Consider the following 13578-nt stretch of genomic DNA (forward strand, 5'->3'; position numbering starts at 1 on the left):
GCCAGATATTTATCGGGTAAAAAAAGTTTATGCTGTTTTTGTCTACAACACGGACAGACAGAAGCTGTATATTAGGATAGTCAGGGTTCTGGAGATGTTCCTCTTTGATTCAGTACTGCGCATGCGCGCGATTCTCTAAGGGGGGAGGGGTCGGGATCCTCTTAATACATAATATATATCCTCTGAGAAGTAGTTTGCCAGAACAACGTCAGATATTGTGAAACTGTAACCTAGTTATTGTTTTTACATCAAAGTATGTCTTGGAAACAAAGCAAAAAGATTAAATCTTGCAGAGGTTTGAATTGGTGTCTTTTGTAGTGATCAAGTTTGTATAAAAGTTTGAGCACAGTTCTAGCTCAGAAATTCGATTACAGTTGCTGAAACAAAAAGAGTTTCAACCATACCCGGTCCCCGCATACATATATCTTATTGCTATCTTAAATATATATATAAACTAAATAATCTGACAAGACAAAAATGGCCAAAGAACCAAAATTATTTCACATTCTCTCAGTTTAAAAATGTTGTTAATTCAGTTTCTCAGTTTTAGTCATTCACCCATTAATCATCTCAACAGAAAGTGGCCATTTAACAATTTCTCATCAACAGCTGCTTGACAAATAATTCATTCAACTATACCCAGCAAGCAATTTTATGTCTAATAGACGTCTAATAGCCGTCAAAACACAGCCCGGCCGTCTAGGCTAAAACGAGGCAAAATTTGGGCTGTCAGTAAAAATCTAATAGACGTCTAACCATAACCCAAGAGTAGACTAGTCCTCAATTAGACGGCTATTAGATGACTACATATTTATGTCTAATAGACGGTGAATATGGGTCTAGGCTAAAATAAGGCTAAATTTGGGCTGTCAGTGAAAATCTAATAGACGTTTAACCATAACCCAAGAATCAAATATACAGCTAATGAATGATTACATCTATACATGTAATAGACAACAAAATAATGTCTAAAGGATTCTTTTCACTTAAATATAACAGGTTCTCATAAATGACAATCCGTCCAAACAAATTAAATATAAAGGTTTTATTTAGAAAAAGAACTCAAGATAATACAAAATGATAAAATAATGAAAATTAAATTTTACAAATACAATACAAATAAACATTAACAAAAAAAAAAGGAACATTTTACAACTTAAAATGATAAAATATAAAAAAATTGACAAAAAAAGTTAAATAAAAAAAGTTAACAATGTTTTTTGGTTTATAAAACAACCTGATTAATTTTCGGGTCCATAAATTCCATGTTTCATGTAAAGCACTTTGAATTGCCTTGAAAACTGTTGTTGAAATGTGCTATACAAAATAAACTTGCCTTGCCAAATCAAAAACTCATATTTTCATATCATAATGATCAAAAGATTAAAAGATATACGAGGCTTTCGTAACAAATAATAATAGGGTGCACAGGTTTCATGTTTACCCCCTTGTATTTAGATAATTAGAGAGTTTTAGGGCACAAGTAAACATACTGTACATGTGCATGTAGCATGTTAATCTAACCACAACATGGCTTACTCTGAGTCCCGTTAAAATGTCACGGTTCATACACATGATAACACATGATGTACACAAATAATGAACGCATGTCAAAATGAAAAACAGATACTTACAAGACCAAAAACAGGAAAGAATTTCCTTTAACATTTGCTGTTGCTTGCTTTCCGTCTCCAACAGTCGTAAAATGGCGAAAATGTTTATCGCGAGATCTGGCAACAGTGATCGAGAGCTAACTTTCAAGTCTCGCGTTGCCAGTGGTCATGTCTCAGTAGAGCCACAGTTGCCATCTAGCGGTTGAGAATTGTAATTGTAAATTTTTATTTAACTTAAAATTAAAGACAGTCATATATGTGTGTGGTGTTATATATATATATATATATATATATATATATATATATATATATATATCGTAGAATGTGTAGGACTGTGTGACAGCAAAAAATATGCTGTTTCAAATGTATACTTGCATTTGATGGTATATCATGAATCCCACAAGCTTTGTGGCCGAAAATTACTTAACGCTATTTTGGTTACAATCATTGCTGGTCTGAATCAGGGCTGTAGCCAAGTCATAAAAATTGCCTCGATTTCGCCGGGTGGACTAAAAGCAGACTGCACATAGCCTATCTAATTCAGAGCTAAATCGTGACTACAGACCATGTCATGAAATGCCACGAAATCAGGATTGACTATAGGTGGGCTACAAATAGCCGGCCTCACTATGAGCTAAATCGTGGCTACGCACAGCCTATGCAATAGAACATGTCAAAGATATTAAACCAAACACCTTGTAATCACTGTTGACTTTGCTTACATGATGCAATATCATACATCTCGCAAGTTATTTTGGCAAAAACGACATGTAACCAAATTAAAGATTATTTTGGCTAAAAGTGGGTTACACATAGCCAGACTATATCGGGTCTATAGTTAACCGAGACGGTGAAATGACGGCTATTGCTTGCTGGGATATATCTATACACACACACACACACACACACACACACACTAGTCTGTGCAACGTTTGATGTAGTGTAATCCGCTTAAATGTGTCACAGTTTCACGTTTACTACTAAAAACGGAAAAGTTTTCTTTGTACAGATGACAACATTATCAAAACTATCCCTGTTCACACGGATCTGAGAAAATGACTAAAAACGCTGTATTACACATGCCAGAAAGTAGTTGGCGATGTCACTCTGTAAAGAAAGACTACGCGCCTGCGCATACACGCATTATTTCACAGAGCACTCGCGCCAAACACACGTGCCTATCCACCTTATTTTACAGTTTGCTGCACTTTGATATTCTTCTCATTATTTCCCTATAGCGGCTAATAAATTGAAAGTCTCACACACTAACAGAAAACACCTTACCTTCGCTTTGAAAAATAAGGTGAATAGACTAAACATGTAATACACATGTGCATGCCATGACTGTTGTCATAGATTCACGCTTTTGCAGTTTACACGGAGATGACAACGGTATATCATTTTTGAAAACTTGCACTTTGAAACACGTTTTCAAAAATTTGTATTTTCAGGGCACCAAAACGACGTTGTTGTGTAAATGAAGGGCCAAAAATGCATAAAAAGTTTTTCGTGTTTAGTTGAAAACGGTGTCATATAAACAGACCCTCAGTTTGGACTTCCTGTTTGCACGATTTCATGCCACTAGTTTGTTGTCATGGATACTGATTTGAGTCTTTATTGCTGTCAGCTGTGTGTCATTAATCACCTAATCTGCACCAGTGTTGCCAAGTCCACGGTTTTCACGACTCAAAATAACGTGACATTTAGTCCCTGGAATGCGATTGGGCTAGTTTTGAGGACCAATTGGGCAGGTTTTGTTGTGATCTGCACCTGTATTTAAGTTCCCCTGTTTCTGTTCATTGTTTCCGGGTCTTGTTTATGTTTGGATGTGGAATATACGCTGCTCTCTTTATGTGGATTTATAAAAGACTGCCTCAATATCGTCAACACAACCTGTGACAAAATTTAGCAGCTCTTTGAAATGCTTACATAGTGTCACGTATGGCTGCTGGCAAACAGACGAGGAAGACGAAGATAAATAAATAGTTTAATATATCACAGATCCAACAGACAGACGAACGGGTAGCAACACATACACATAACATAGACGATACCGGACAATGAACTGAACTCCGGTAGGAACTTAAATACACAAAGGTAAATGACGAACAGCTGTGAGAATTGTTAGTGTCCATGGTGACTGATGAGTGGCGGTAAAGTGGAACAGGAAACACGAGACAGGAGTGACAACAAACTGAAAGTCCATGAACAGAACATAATGGTGACACAGTTCCACACATGCTCTTTAGAAATTCATAAGCGTATTTGCATATGATAAATTATAGAAAGTGATTCTCTTAACCTTTTCATTGTTAAATGACCTTTTTCAGAAACATTTAAATGTTTATTCCAAGAAAACCCTTGTCATGCACTAGTAATATAATGTAGTGATTTGGTCTGTGATTTTAACAGGTTCTTCATTTGAGTTGAATCATGTCTATCAACATGACGTGTGGAGAGATTCAGACAACAGTGGGGTTTATGTACAAGATTCTGCCTGTGATTCTGAATCACACACTCAATGATCCTGACTGCGAACAGAGCTGGTATACAAAGGTGACTGTTACACACACACACACACACACACACACACACGCATGCATGCATGCATGCATGCATGCAGATAAACAGATCTCTCTGGCAGTACACAATACTTGATCCTCTTGTGTTTGATTTGTTCAGGACGGGCGTCTGTTAGCAGATCCATCAGATCCACACAAACGGATGTATCCTGTTATTTCAGTCTCATCTGAATGTCTCGTCACTTCTCACTGTGTGGATCAACTTCATCATGAGATTCAGTGTCATTCTAAAGGAGTAAATCAACTCAATCTCTCTCAACATTCATCTGTTTTCATATTTAAAAGGGTCATGAACTGCGTTGTTTTAAGACACAGCTTTAATATAATGACTAAGTTTATGCAACTGGCCCCTGGTGTCAATAAAAGCTTTTATTGGACTAACAAGGAAGTTTTCAGTTCTGAAACTTACAGGATATTCTTATAGTATGATGACCTCTTATATGTCAAAAGCTCAAGGAAAATTTGATTTCTCAGTTCATCACCCCTTTAAACACAGAAATGTTGATCTTGTTTTTTTAATTTAATTATGAATCATTAGAGCTGCAGTTCAACATGAACACTATAAACTCACACAGTAATTAGTCCTTCATGAACACTATAAACGTTGCTTTCTTTCATTCCAGATCACACATGAGACCGTGTTCAGAGGTGAGAGACACTTTAATTCTTATGATAATGTTTATGATGGACAGATGATCCTTAAAGTGACACTTCATACTGAAATATCTTCATGTCATTCCAAACCTGAATGACTTTCTTTCCTCTGTCAAACACAAAAGCAGATATTTGTTTAAAGGAAACCTCTGTGGTTTTGGTCCATGAAATTAAAGTCACAGAGGTTTGGAGTGACATGAAGGAGAGGAAATGATGACTGAGATTCACTTCTGATACACTTCAAACACATTCATTACTATGTGAATCTGCCTCGACATGATTGCAGATGTTCATTAAAAGAGACACACACATCTGTTCTGATTCAGATCAAACTCTGTGTTGAAGTGAATCTGTTCTGATTCAGATCAAACTCTGTGTTGAAGTGAATCTGTCCTGATTCAGATCAAACTCTGTGTTGAAGTGAATCTGTCCTGATTCAGATCAAACTCTGTGTTGAAGTGAATCTTCTCTAAGTGAATCATGATGATTGTGAATGTGTTTTTCAGTGAGGAATGAAACTGCAGTGACTCCAAACTCAGGTGAGTTTCAGCTGATAAACGTGTGTCTAATTCACTAATAAAATACTGATTCAGATCTGATTCAGACTCAATCCAGTTTGAATGTGAACAGGTCTTTGTTTTATGTCATATTGTCTGATATTTGTGATCATTGTGTGTTTTAAAGATGTTCTGGATGAAGTGACTCCGTCTCTCCAGCTCTCAGGTGAAACATCAAGAGATTCAAACCCTAAACTCTAATATTGATTCATCATTGTTAGTGATCATCTGATTTCACTGGTTTATGTATTCATGATTTTATTGCCAATGGCTCGTATAGATCACTTGTGGTGGATTTCTGTTCTCGTCATCATCTTTCTTCTGGCATTTCTCTGTTTCATGCTGCGTAGAAGGATCTTCAGGTGAGTCCAGACTGATCTTTCCTAACATCGTACTTCAGTCTTTACATCTGACACTAGTTCACAAGAGCTCATGTCATCATCAATTTCATTCATTTGTCATCAACATTTTCATTCATTTAATCAGCTTTAACATTTTTTTATGAATCTGTCACATTGGTAAACAGATTTCTAGATAATGAATTTATATATGTGACCCGTGCTGGCAAAATGAGTCGCAATGAGCAAATTTTCAAAAATGAGTTATTGTTATTTTCACATTCTCTGTCGAAAAACCTTCAAAATGTCGTATGATTTGACAAAAAATGACTAGGCTACATCTGTTTGAAGTACATAGTCAGCAAAGTCAGTTTTAAGAAAAATCAAGTTAAAGTTTTCTGAAGGTTCCAAAACAAAATCACCTAGAAACTAAAGTATGCAATAATAAGTGTCAGTCTGTTGTTTTCAGAGGTAAGCGCGGCTCATCTGTGAGCATGAGGATGATCCAGAGAACAGGTGAGTGAATCAAACTGAGAGAAAGGCTTGAACTGTGTTTCACTGAATCACATGATCATTTCACAGATGGATGATGAAGTAACCTACAGCTGAGACGGATGAATCCAAACTGAATCTGAATGTGTTTCACGCAGGGATCTGAAGGTTGGACCTGATGATCCGCGTTCACTGCAGGAATCTTCAGTGTCCAGATGATGATCACCATCTGATGCTCAACATCACGGCTCATTTTTAATATGCACTCGCCTTACAGCACCTTGTTTTTCCTTCACAACGAAGTAAAAGTAGATTTCCAGACCTTTCACTGTCTCTGTTCCTCTCTGTTGAAATGAGCTGCTGGCCTCCATACGACCTTCAAGAAGCAGCTGAAGACACTTGTTCTGCATGCACTTAATGAACCCACAAGCTTAAAGCAAGGCACTTTATTAGAAAAACATTCTCTTCTTCTCTGTAGGGGTGTAACAGTATAAATATTTATACAAAACATTTTTGGTTCGGCATTCGTGTGTACTGAATAAATGTGTTTTTTAAACAATCATCACAATCATCTTTGTGATTTGTTCTGAAAAGAAACAAATCTTTGTTTTAGTTGTTCTTTTGTAGTTCTTTTCATGGTATTTGTAGTTCTTTTTGTTCATGCTAATTATTTCCAAGTGTTGCTTGTTGTTTTCTCAGTTATTTAACCATGTGCTTGTGTGTATTATTGTTTGTTTGTACGTGTGCCTTTCATGTGGTTACGTATCAAGGTCTTGAACCTACATGTCATGTGTTTTATTGGTCAAGTTATGGACATGTCTCATGATTGGAGCAATTAAACACCTTTTTTATCTGCATATAGATCCAGACTATTGTTTGATTGTTGTGTTTTTTTTTTTTTTTTTTTTTTGAGGCCACGTTATAATGTAGTTTATTACTGGTTAACACCACGGCCATCTGACGTAATTCCCTCAGTCAGTGCTGTTGCTGCTCATGCTGGTGAGTCCTGTGAGATGTCTGCACCTTCCTGTTCATTCCAGGAAGTCATGTGGGTGATGTGGTCACGGGTGTGATAAAGAGGTGGGTGTTTGTTCAGGTTGGAGGCAACAGTGAATGCAGGTCTTCTGTGTGGTTGAGTTGTGACTTTCATCAAGAACGGTGGTCCTGTGTTCAGTTAGGATTGAAAACTTAAATCGCACGTTTGTGTGCTTAAATACAAGCCTACCTCACTTTTTTGTCATGCACAGGTAATGAAGTAAGGAACTGTGTGCTCTCACTCAATATCAGTGTTTTATACAATGCAGACTGTTTCAAAGCAGCTTCACGGTAATAAACAGGAAAATAACAAAATTTTCTGCCATCTTACCTTGATGGTTCATGGGTCAATCGATGTGCATTTTTACTTTGTGTGTTGCACTTTAAATTGGAGAAAAGGGTGACTGAGCTTATGTACATACTTTACAGTCTATATGTCAGGGGTAAAAACTGCAGTTTAACCTGAAAATATAAGAGCACAACAGACACAAACAGCCAGTCTGTTCGGTGCTTTTGATGTTTTGTCCACATATATAAGCATCGCATGTGACTGATATTAAGAAGTAACTTGGGAATACAGTAATTTGTTACACTGTTTTTAATGTATAACGTAGCAAATTTCAGAGCATATAAAAAAAAAACAAAGTCATAAAACTTTGTAAAGACAGTATTGTTTGAATATTTCAGCAGTTTATATGGCTCATAATTTGAATTCTGAGACTTTCAGACTGCTGAAGGTGACATGAATTCATTTGCTGTTGTTTCTACTCACATTTGATTCTTCCAGAAGAATTTTTTTTGTCACGTTCGAGTTTATTGAACAAACACTCGTGTGTTTCCAGAGGAGAGTGTCTCTGCTGCTGTCTGTAGATAGATGTGTGTTTCTCGTAGGGTTTGAACTGTCAGCATCAGCTCATGTCAGTAAATGTGAGCTTGTTCAGTGTTGTAGGTCAAGCAGAAGCGTCAAAAAGAGTTAACAGAGTTTCACTACACACAACTTTAACTGAAGCTAAAGCCAAAACATGATAAGTAATGTGTCACTGATGTTTAAGTAATCATATGACCATCATTTAACAGAAGATGCCATACTTTCTGACCTCAGTTATAGGTGACATGAATAGATTACAGTGAGTGTGTTTAGAGGAAGTGTTGAGGTTAATTTGGTGACACAAACCGCAGTTGCACCACATGAGTGTCTCACACTTCATTTCTCCATTGCTCTCTCTCTCTCTCACTCTCTCTCAAGTGATGTTAATCGTCTGAGATAAAAACGGGAAGGTACATAGCGTACATTTCTTCACATAATTTTAGAGATTAATTTAAAATACATTTTCATATTTTGTTTTCATTATATAATCAGCAGAAAAAAAACACTTTACAATAAGGTTTAATTTGTAAACATTAGTTAACTACATTCCTTCACATGAAGAAAAAATGAACACTTCTACAGCGTTTATTAATCCTAATGTTAATCTCAACATTTACTAATACATTATTGCAATCAAAAGTTGTATCTGTTAACATTGGTTAATGTTCAGTGTTTTACACACTGGTCGTCAGTAAAGCTGATCTGATGGATGTTCAGGAGACACTACAGTATATTCTCATCAGAAGATGAGACTGGGATTGTTGTAACTTTATTTGCTTTCATTTTGGCACTTTTCATCTCAAATTTTGAGCATTTTGTCACAATTATCTGCTATAAAGTTATTTTGAAATGTAAAACTTATTCATAAACTGTACAAAGGATTGAGCAAAAAGTCTACAAATATATTCGGTTGATTAGTAAAGCACTATGTGCATGTTTAAAACTATGTGCATTTTTACTCTATCCACCTTTTATGCATACCACTTGTGTTTCTTTACCACTTGGCATTTCCCCCAGGCAAAACATGATGAGTAATACGTTCCCTCAATATTGTGCAAGAAAGACCAGATACACAGCTGTAAAGATGTGAGGCAACAAAAGACCTTCAAGTGATGTTACCACCTTAAACAAGAATGAAAACTGTCAAGACCAACATATTCGACTCAATATCTATCATATAAACATATTTAAGATCACCAAAGTCACTGAAATACACAATGTCCAACAAACACAGACAAGTTACCATGATACCACCACCAAATATATTTGCTAAAGATATAATTACAGTTCTGACCACTCATTAACATGCTTACAGGCCAATAAACTGTATATTGTTGAACAATATTGCTTTCTATGAAACATAAGCCTATAAAGAAGAATTAGATGTAGTAGTTTCTTGATAATTGGACATTGTGTCCCTGAGAGCCAGAGATTGCAGTCGTGATGAGCAAACAGATGAGGATTCAACAGGTCTCTCTCTCTGTGTCACTGTGGAAATAAGCAGGAGAATCTGCGGTTCTTGATTTTCCTCCTCTGAAGATAGCTTACAGGTGAATACACTTTTGTTGGTCTTGTTTTCTATGTCTACACAAAGACTTTTCAACCCCATATAAAAACTTGTTTTTATGCCACTTTTGAGTACATGCAGTAAGAGTTAGTCGAAACTTATTTTACAGTATTTTGCTAGAGTATATTCTAGTATATTCGTGTGACTTATTGTGTTTAGTAGTCATACATTGCAAATGGCGCAGAGCTGTAAAACGCATAGGAGATTGTTCTTTTACACTGTAAAAACAATTACTGCTCAAGGGAAGCCAAACACCGCAGTCTGTGAATGACGTTACATTTCAATTCCCCGATAAAATCTGTATTTCAGCCCGTTATGTTCGGCTGCGCACTGGTTGGCTGAAGCACGGGTGCGCGCATAACCTGTTGTTGTGACTTTAGTTGAATTCTGATACATCATGTGGGTGAACTGAGACGGGGAGTGCCACTGCACTTAGCATGAGCAGGAACATGCCCATATATGATTCTACAGCACAAGCGCGGGGTCAAATGCCCACACACACAGTAAATCAGACTCTCTCTGTGAGTTGAATAATTCCGATCGCAGACACCTAAACACCGGATCCCCGTGCTGCAGGTATGGCTACTTGACGAATTAATGCGCACCTGGATTCCAGTCATAAAAATAGAATTTGCTGTATAACGTGGAATAACAACTGTTGTTATTATTATTATTATTATTATTATTCTTAAAGGAATAGATGATATGTTATGGAATCAAAAAGCATCAGCATATTTTGATACTCTTACTGTTTTGGATAGGCTATATAAATTGTCTATAATGTACATGTATGTGTAGGTGTACATTGTGTACTGAAGCAGCTCCATTGTAGTAATCTATAGGCTACCTTGAAGTGTAAAACTGTGGTCACAGCAGCAGGAATAATCATCAGGTTTCAACGTTGAAATTCGTTTTTTTTTTTTTTTTTAAATGAAACTTATGAACATTTGAAGATGTAGGCCTATATTATGCAACATGTAAGAACATAGTGAGATAATAAAAGTGACCACTAGAGGGAAGTATGTGTGCGACACTGATTCTCGGAATTGCAGCACATTGTTTTGTTTTTTTTGTTTTTTTTTTCCCCCCGCCTCCTCCCTCGTGCACATGTGCCTTTTTACCACATCTCCGCGGAGACGAGTAAGTCCGCGATGACTGATAGTTCCATGTATAACTCGTTTTTATTAAATAATCTCGCCTCTTAGGGATCTTTCATTGCCATAAACATTATCATTCAGTTATGTGTTACGAACACAAGTGTCCTGATCATCTTGATACTACACTATTGTGCTAATAATGATTTGGCGCGGACGGTGCAGCGCAAGAATATCAAGCAAGCAAGGAAGGAAACTATTAAAGCCCAACAAGAGGCAGATAATTCTCACACTGACAGTTGTCCACATCGTCAGTTTTTACTCAGTTTCACCACAGCTACGGTAGGTGCTTTTGAATCACGATTTATTATCATTTTAGAGTTTTTTTTTATTTATATTTGCCGTTATATATATATATATATATATATATATATATATATATATATATATATATATATATATATATATTTATTTATAAATATTTACCGAACTATTATTATAGGATGCTCGATGCTCTGAGTGTAAATAAAGCGCCGTGATGTTCTTGTGCGAATACATTTATGCTGGGGAAGATCTCTGTTTAAACCCAATTATCAAGATTTCTTACAGTAAAACTCGTTTGCAAACATGCTGATAATAACTGGGAAGGTTCATTTTTTCGAACCACTTTCATTCTGTTTTGTCCAAACCGGCAATTTGCATTAATTTATGTTTTAGTGTAAAATACAGGTAAATGGACCGGTGATTTATGAAGTAGGCTATTATGTCATGTAGGGAGCAGCATGCATTTTGACGAGAAAATGTCATTCAGGTGTCGTACAATGTAATGTGACTATATATATCAGCTTGTGAGCGTGAGATACAAGTTAACATGAGCCCAACACTTCCCACAATGACTGACTTTGAATGATTTGTACATCAAAATCCTCATGTATTTTGTCTCCATGTGATAGCTCGTCGAGGTAAGACGCTATAACGATAAGTGGTTTACTTTTTGGTTAAATTAAACCACTTATCGAGTCCCATAACAAGTACCCGACTTTATTGCCGCTTTCGCTAAACAAACTTTTGCCATAACAAGTAATGGCATCACTTATTTTTTTAATATTTACAATAATACCAGCATCATGTAGTGGAGAACGATCGTTCACATCTGGCGTAAGTCACAACTTAACACGGTCACAGTTAAACCGAAACCTCTAATACCGCTCGGAGCGGGTGGAGTGTGCCCGGTTACATGTTCGTGTATCGCACCCGTTGTTATAGCATATTTAACCATAAATAACTAATTTAGTGGAAAACAAGTTTGCCAGTGTAAAGACACCTTGTTGAATGAAATAATTCTTCCGCTTTCAGGCGCGTGCACGTCATTTTTCGGGAGTAATGCTGCCTTCACGTGCTATCGGAAATTTGATAATTCCCACTTCTGAAGTCGTGATTACGAGCTCATCGCATTTAAGTTTCAAAATGGGAGGGCGTTCATGTGCAATTTTTTACCTAGGAAACTTGCACTTACAATAATTCCGAGAGCACGTGAAGGCAGCATTATTGACTCGCTTTCAGGAGCCACTAGAAAAAAAATGTACACATTCTAAAATGTAATACAATAGGCCTACTTATGATTTCAATGTTTTTTGGGAAAATAAATATTTGGTCAGAAAACAGGAGTCTATATTTTAGAATGGGTGTCAATGAGAAATGTTTATTTGCCGTTGATCAGTAAAATACAGCAGTGAAATGCACTTCTGAATGTATTTTTGAATGTAGTCTTCAAAACATAATTTTGTGTGTTTTTAAAGTTATTTTAAGAATTATTATAGAAGAGAAATTAATGATTAAGAAAAATTGAGGAAGGTGAGGCTAAAAATTTCACCGCTTTAAATGCACATCATTGCACCTTTTCCTTGCGTTTTTAAATGTTTGCTCTAATAATACACTTGTCGTGCCATATAATATGCAATAATTAGTTCTGTACTTTGTACAACAGCTTCCTCTGAGCTGAAACATGTACAACATCTCTGTGATGTGTGAAGAGATTCAGACTGCAGATGGTTTTGTGTTCAAACTTCCTTCTGATTCACTGAATCAAACACACAATAGAGACTGTGAGCAGTTCTGGTTCTCAGGGGTGAGTGTGTGTTTCTGTCCTCAAACTACACCATTACACACACACACACACACACACACACACACACACACACACACATTATTTGACTGTCTTTTATTTGTTTAGGATCAGTGTGTAGCTGATCCATTGAATCCACACAAACTAAGTGATCCTGCGACGTCTGTCACATTGGATCATATCGTCACGTCTCGCTGTGTGAATCTGATTCATGAGATCATCTGTGATGCTTCAGGAGTAAATCAACTCAATCTCTCTCTCCACACATCATTCATCTGCTTTCATATTTAATCTTTCATTAACACTACATCTAATGCTTCTTTCTTTCATTACAGTCTCTTCACAGTCATAAGACCATGTTCAGAGGTGAGAGTAAAACACAACAATTGGAGATGCTCGATATATTGCCACCATATCGAAATCAGCTGATATACTGTATGTTCATTTTTAATGTTATCGTTATTCGGCCCGATAAGAAAATTAGGCCGATATACTAAAGTCAATAAATAATGTATTATTTCCTTCAGCTGAGACACTTCTGATGCACACTGTTCACCATGATGGTTTTGAATGGCTTGAAATATGATTGGAGTCACTTCAAAAAGGAAAATACAGTTAATGAAACATGGGCAGCACAAGTCTGTCATAAAATT

At 36.4% G+C, this 13578-nt stretch overlaps 1 protein-coding gene across 31 annotated transcripts in view; it reads left to right on the forward strand.

Annotated features, from left to right (window-relative positions):
- The window catches only part of LOC127509839 (early endosome antigen 1-like), a 99187-nt gene that overhangs the window by 47484 nt on the left and 38125 nt on the right, over positions 1-13578 (forward strand). For 13 of the 31 annotated variants that reach the window (XR_007929371.1, XM_051888926.1, XM_051888928.1 and 10 more), the window contains 3 exons: positions 4026-4169; positions 4296-4430; positions 4819-4843. The gene's annotated coding sequence lies outside the window, so the exon portion shown is untranslated. Of the gene's footprint in view, positions 1-4025; positions 4170-4295; positions 4431-4818; positions 4844-5355; positions 5389-5533; positions 7094-13578 lie in introns of those variants that run through there. The other 18 variants (XM_051888930.1, XM_051888925.1, XM_051888935.1 and 15 more) reach the window with 10 other exon arrangements.

Source organism: Ctenopharyngodon idella, chromosome 3 (assembly GCF_019924925.1).
Source record: "Ctenopharyngodon idella isolate HZGC_01 chromosome 3, HZGC01, whole genome shotgun sequence".
Lineage (NCBI taxonomy): Eukaryota > Metazoa > Chordata > Actinopteri > Cypriniformes > Xenocyprididae > Ctenopharyngodon > Ctenopharyngodon idella.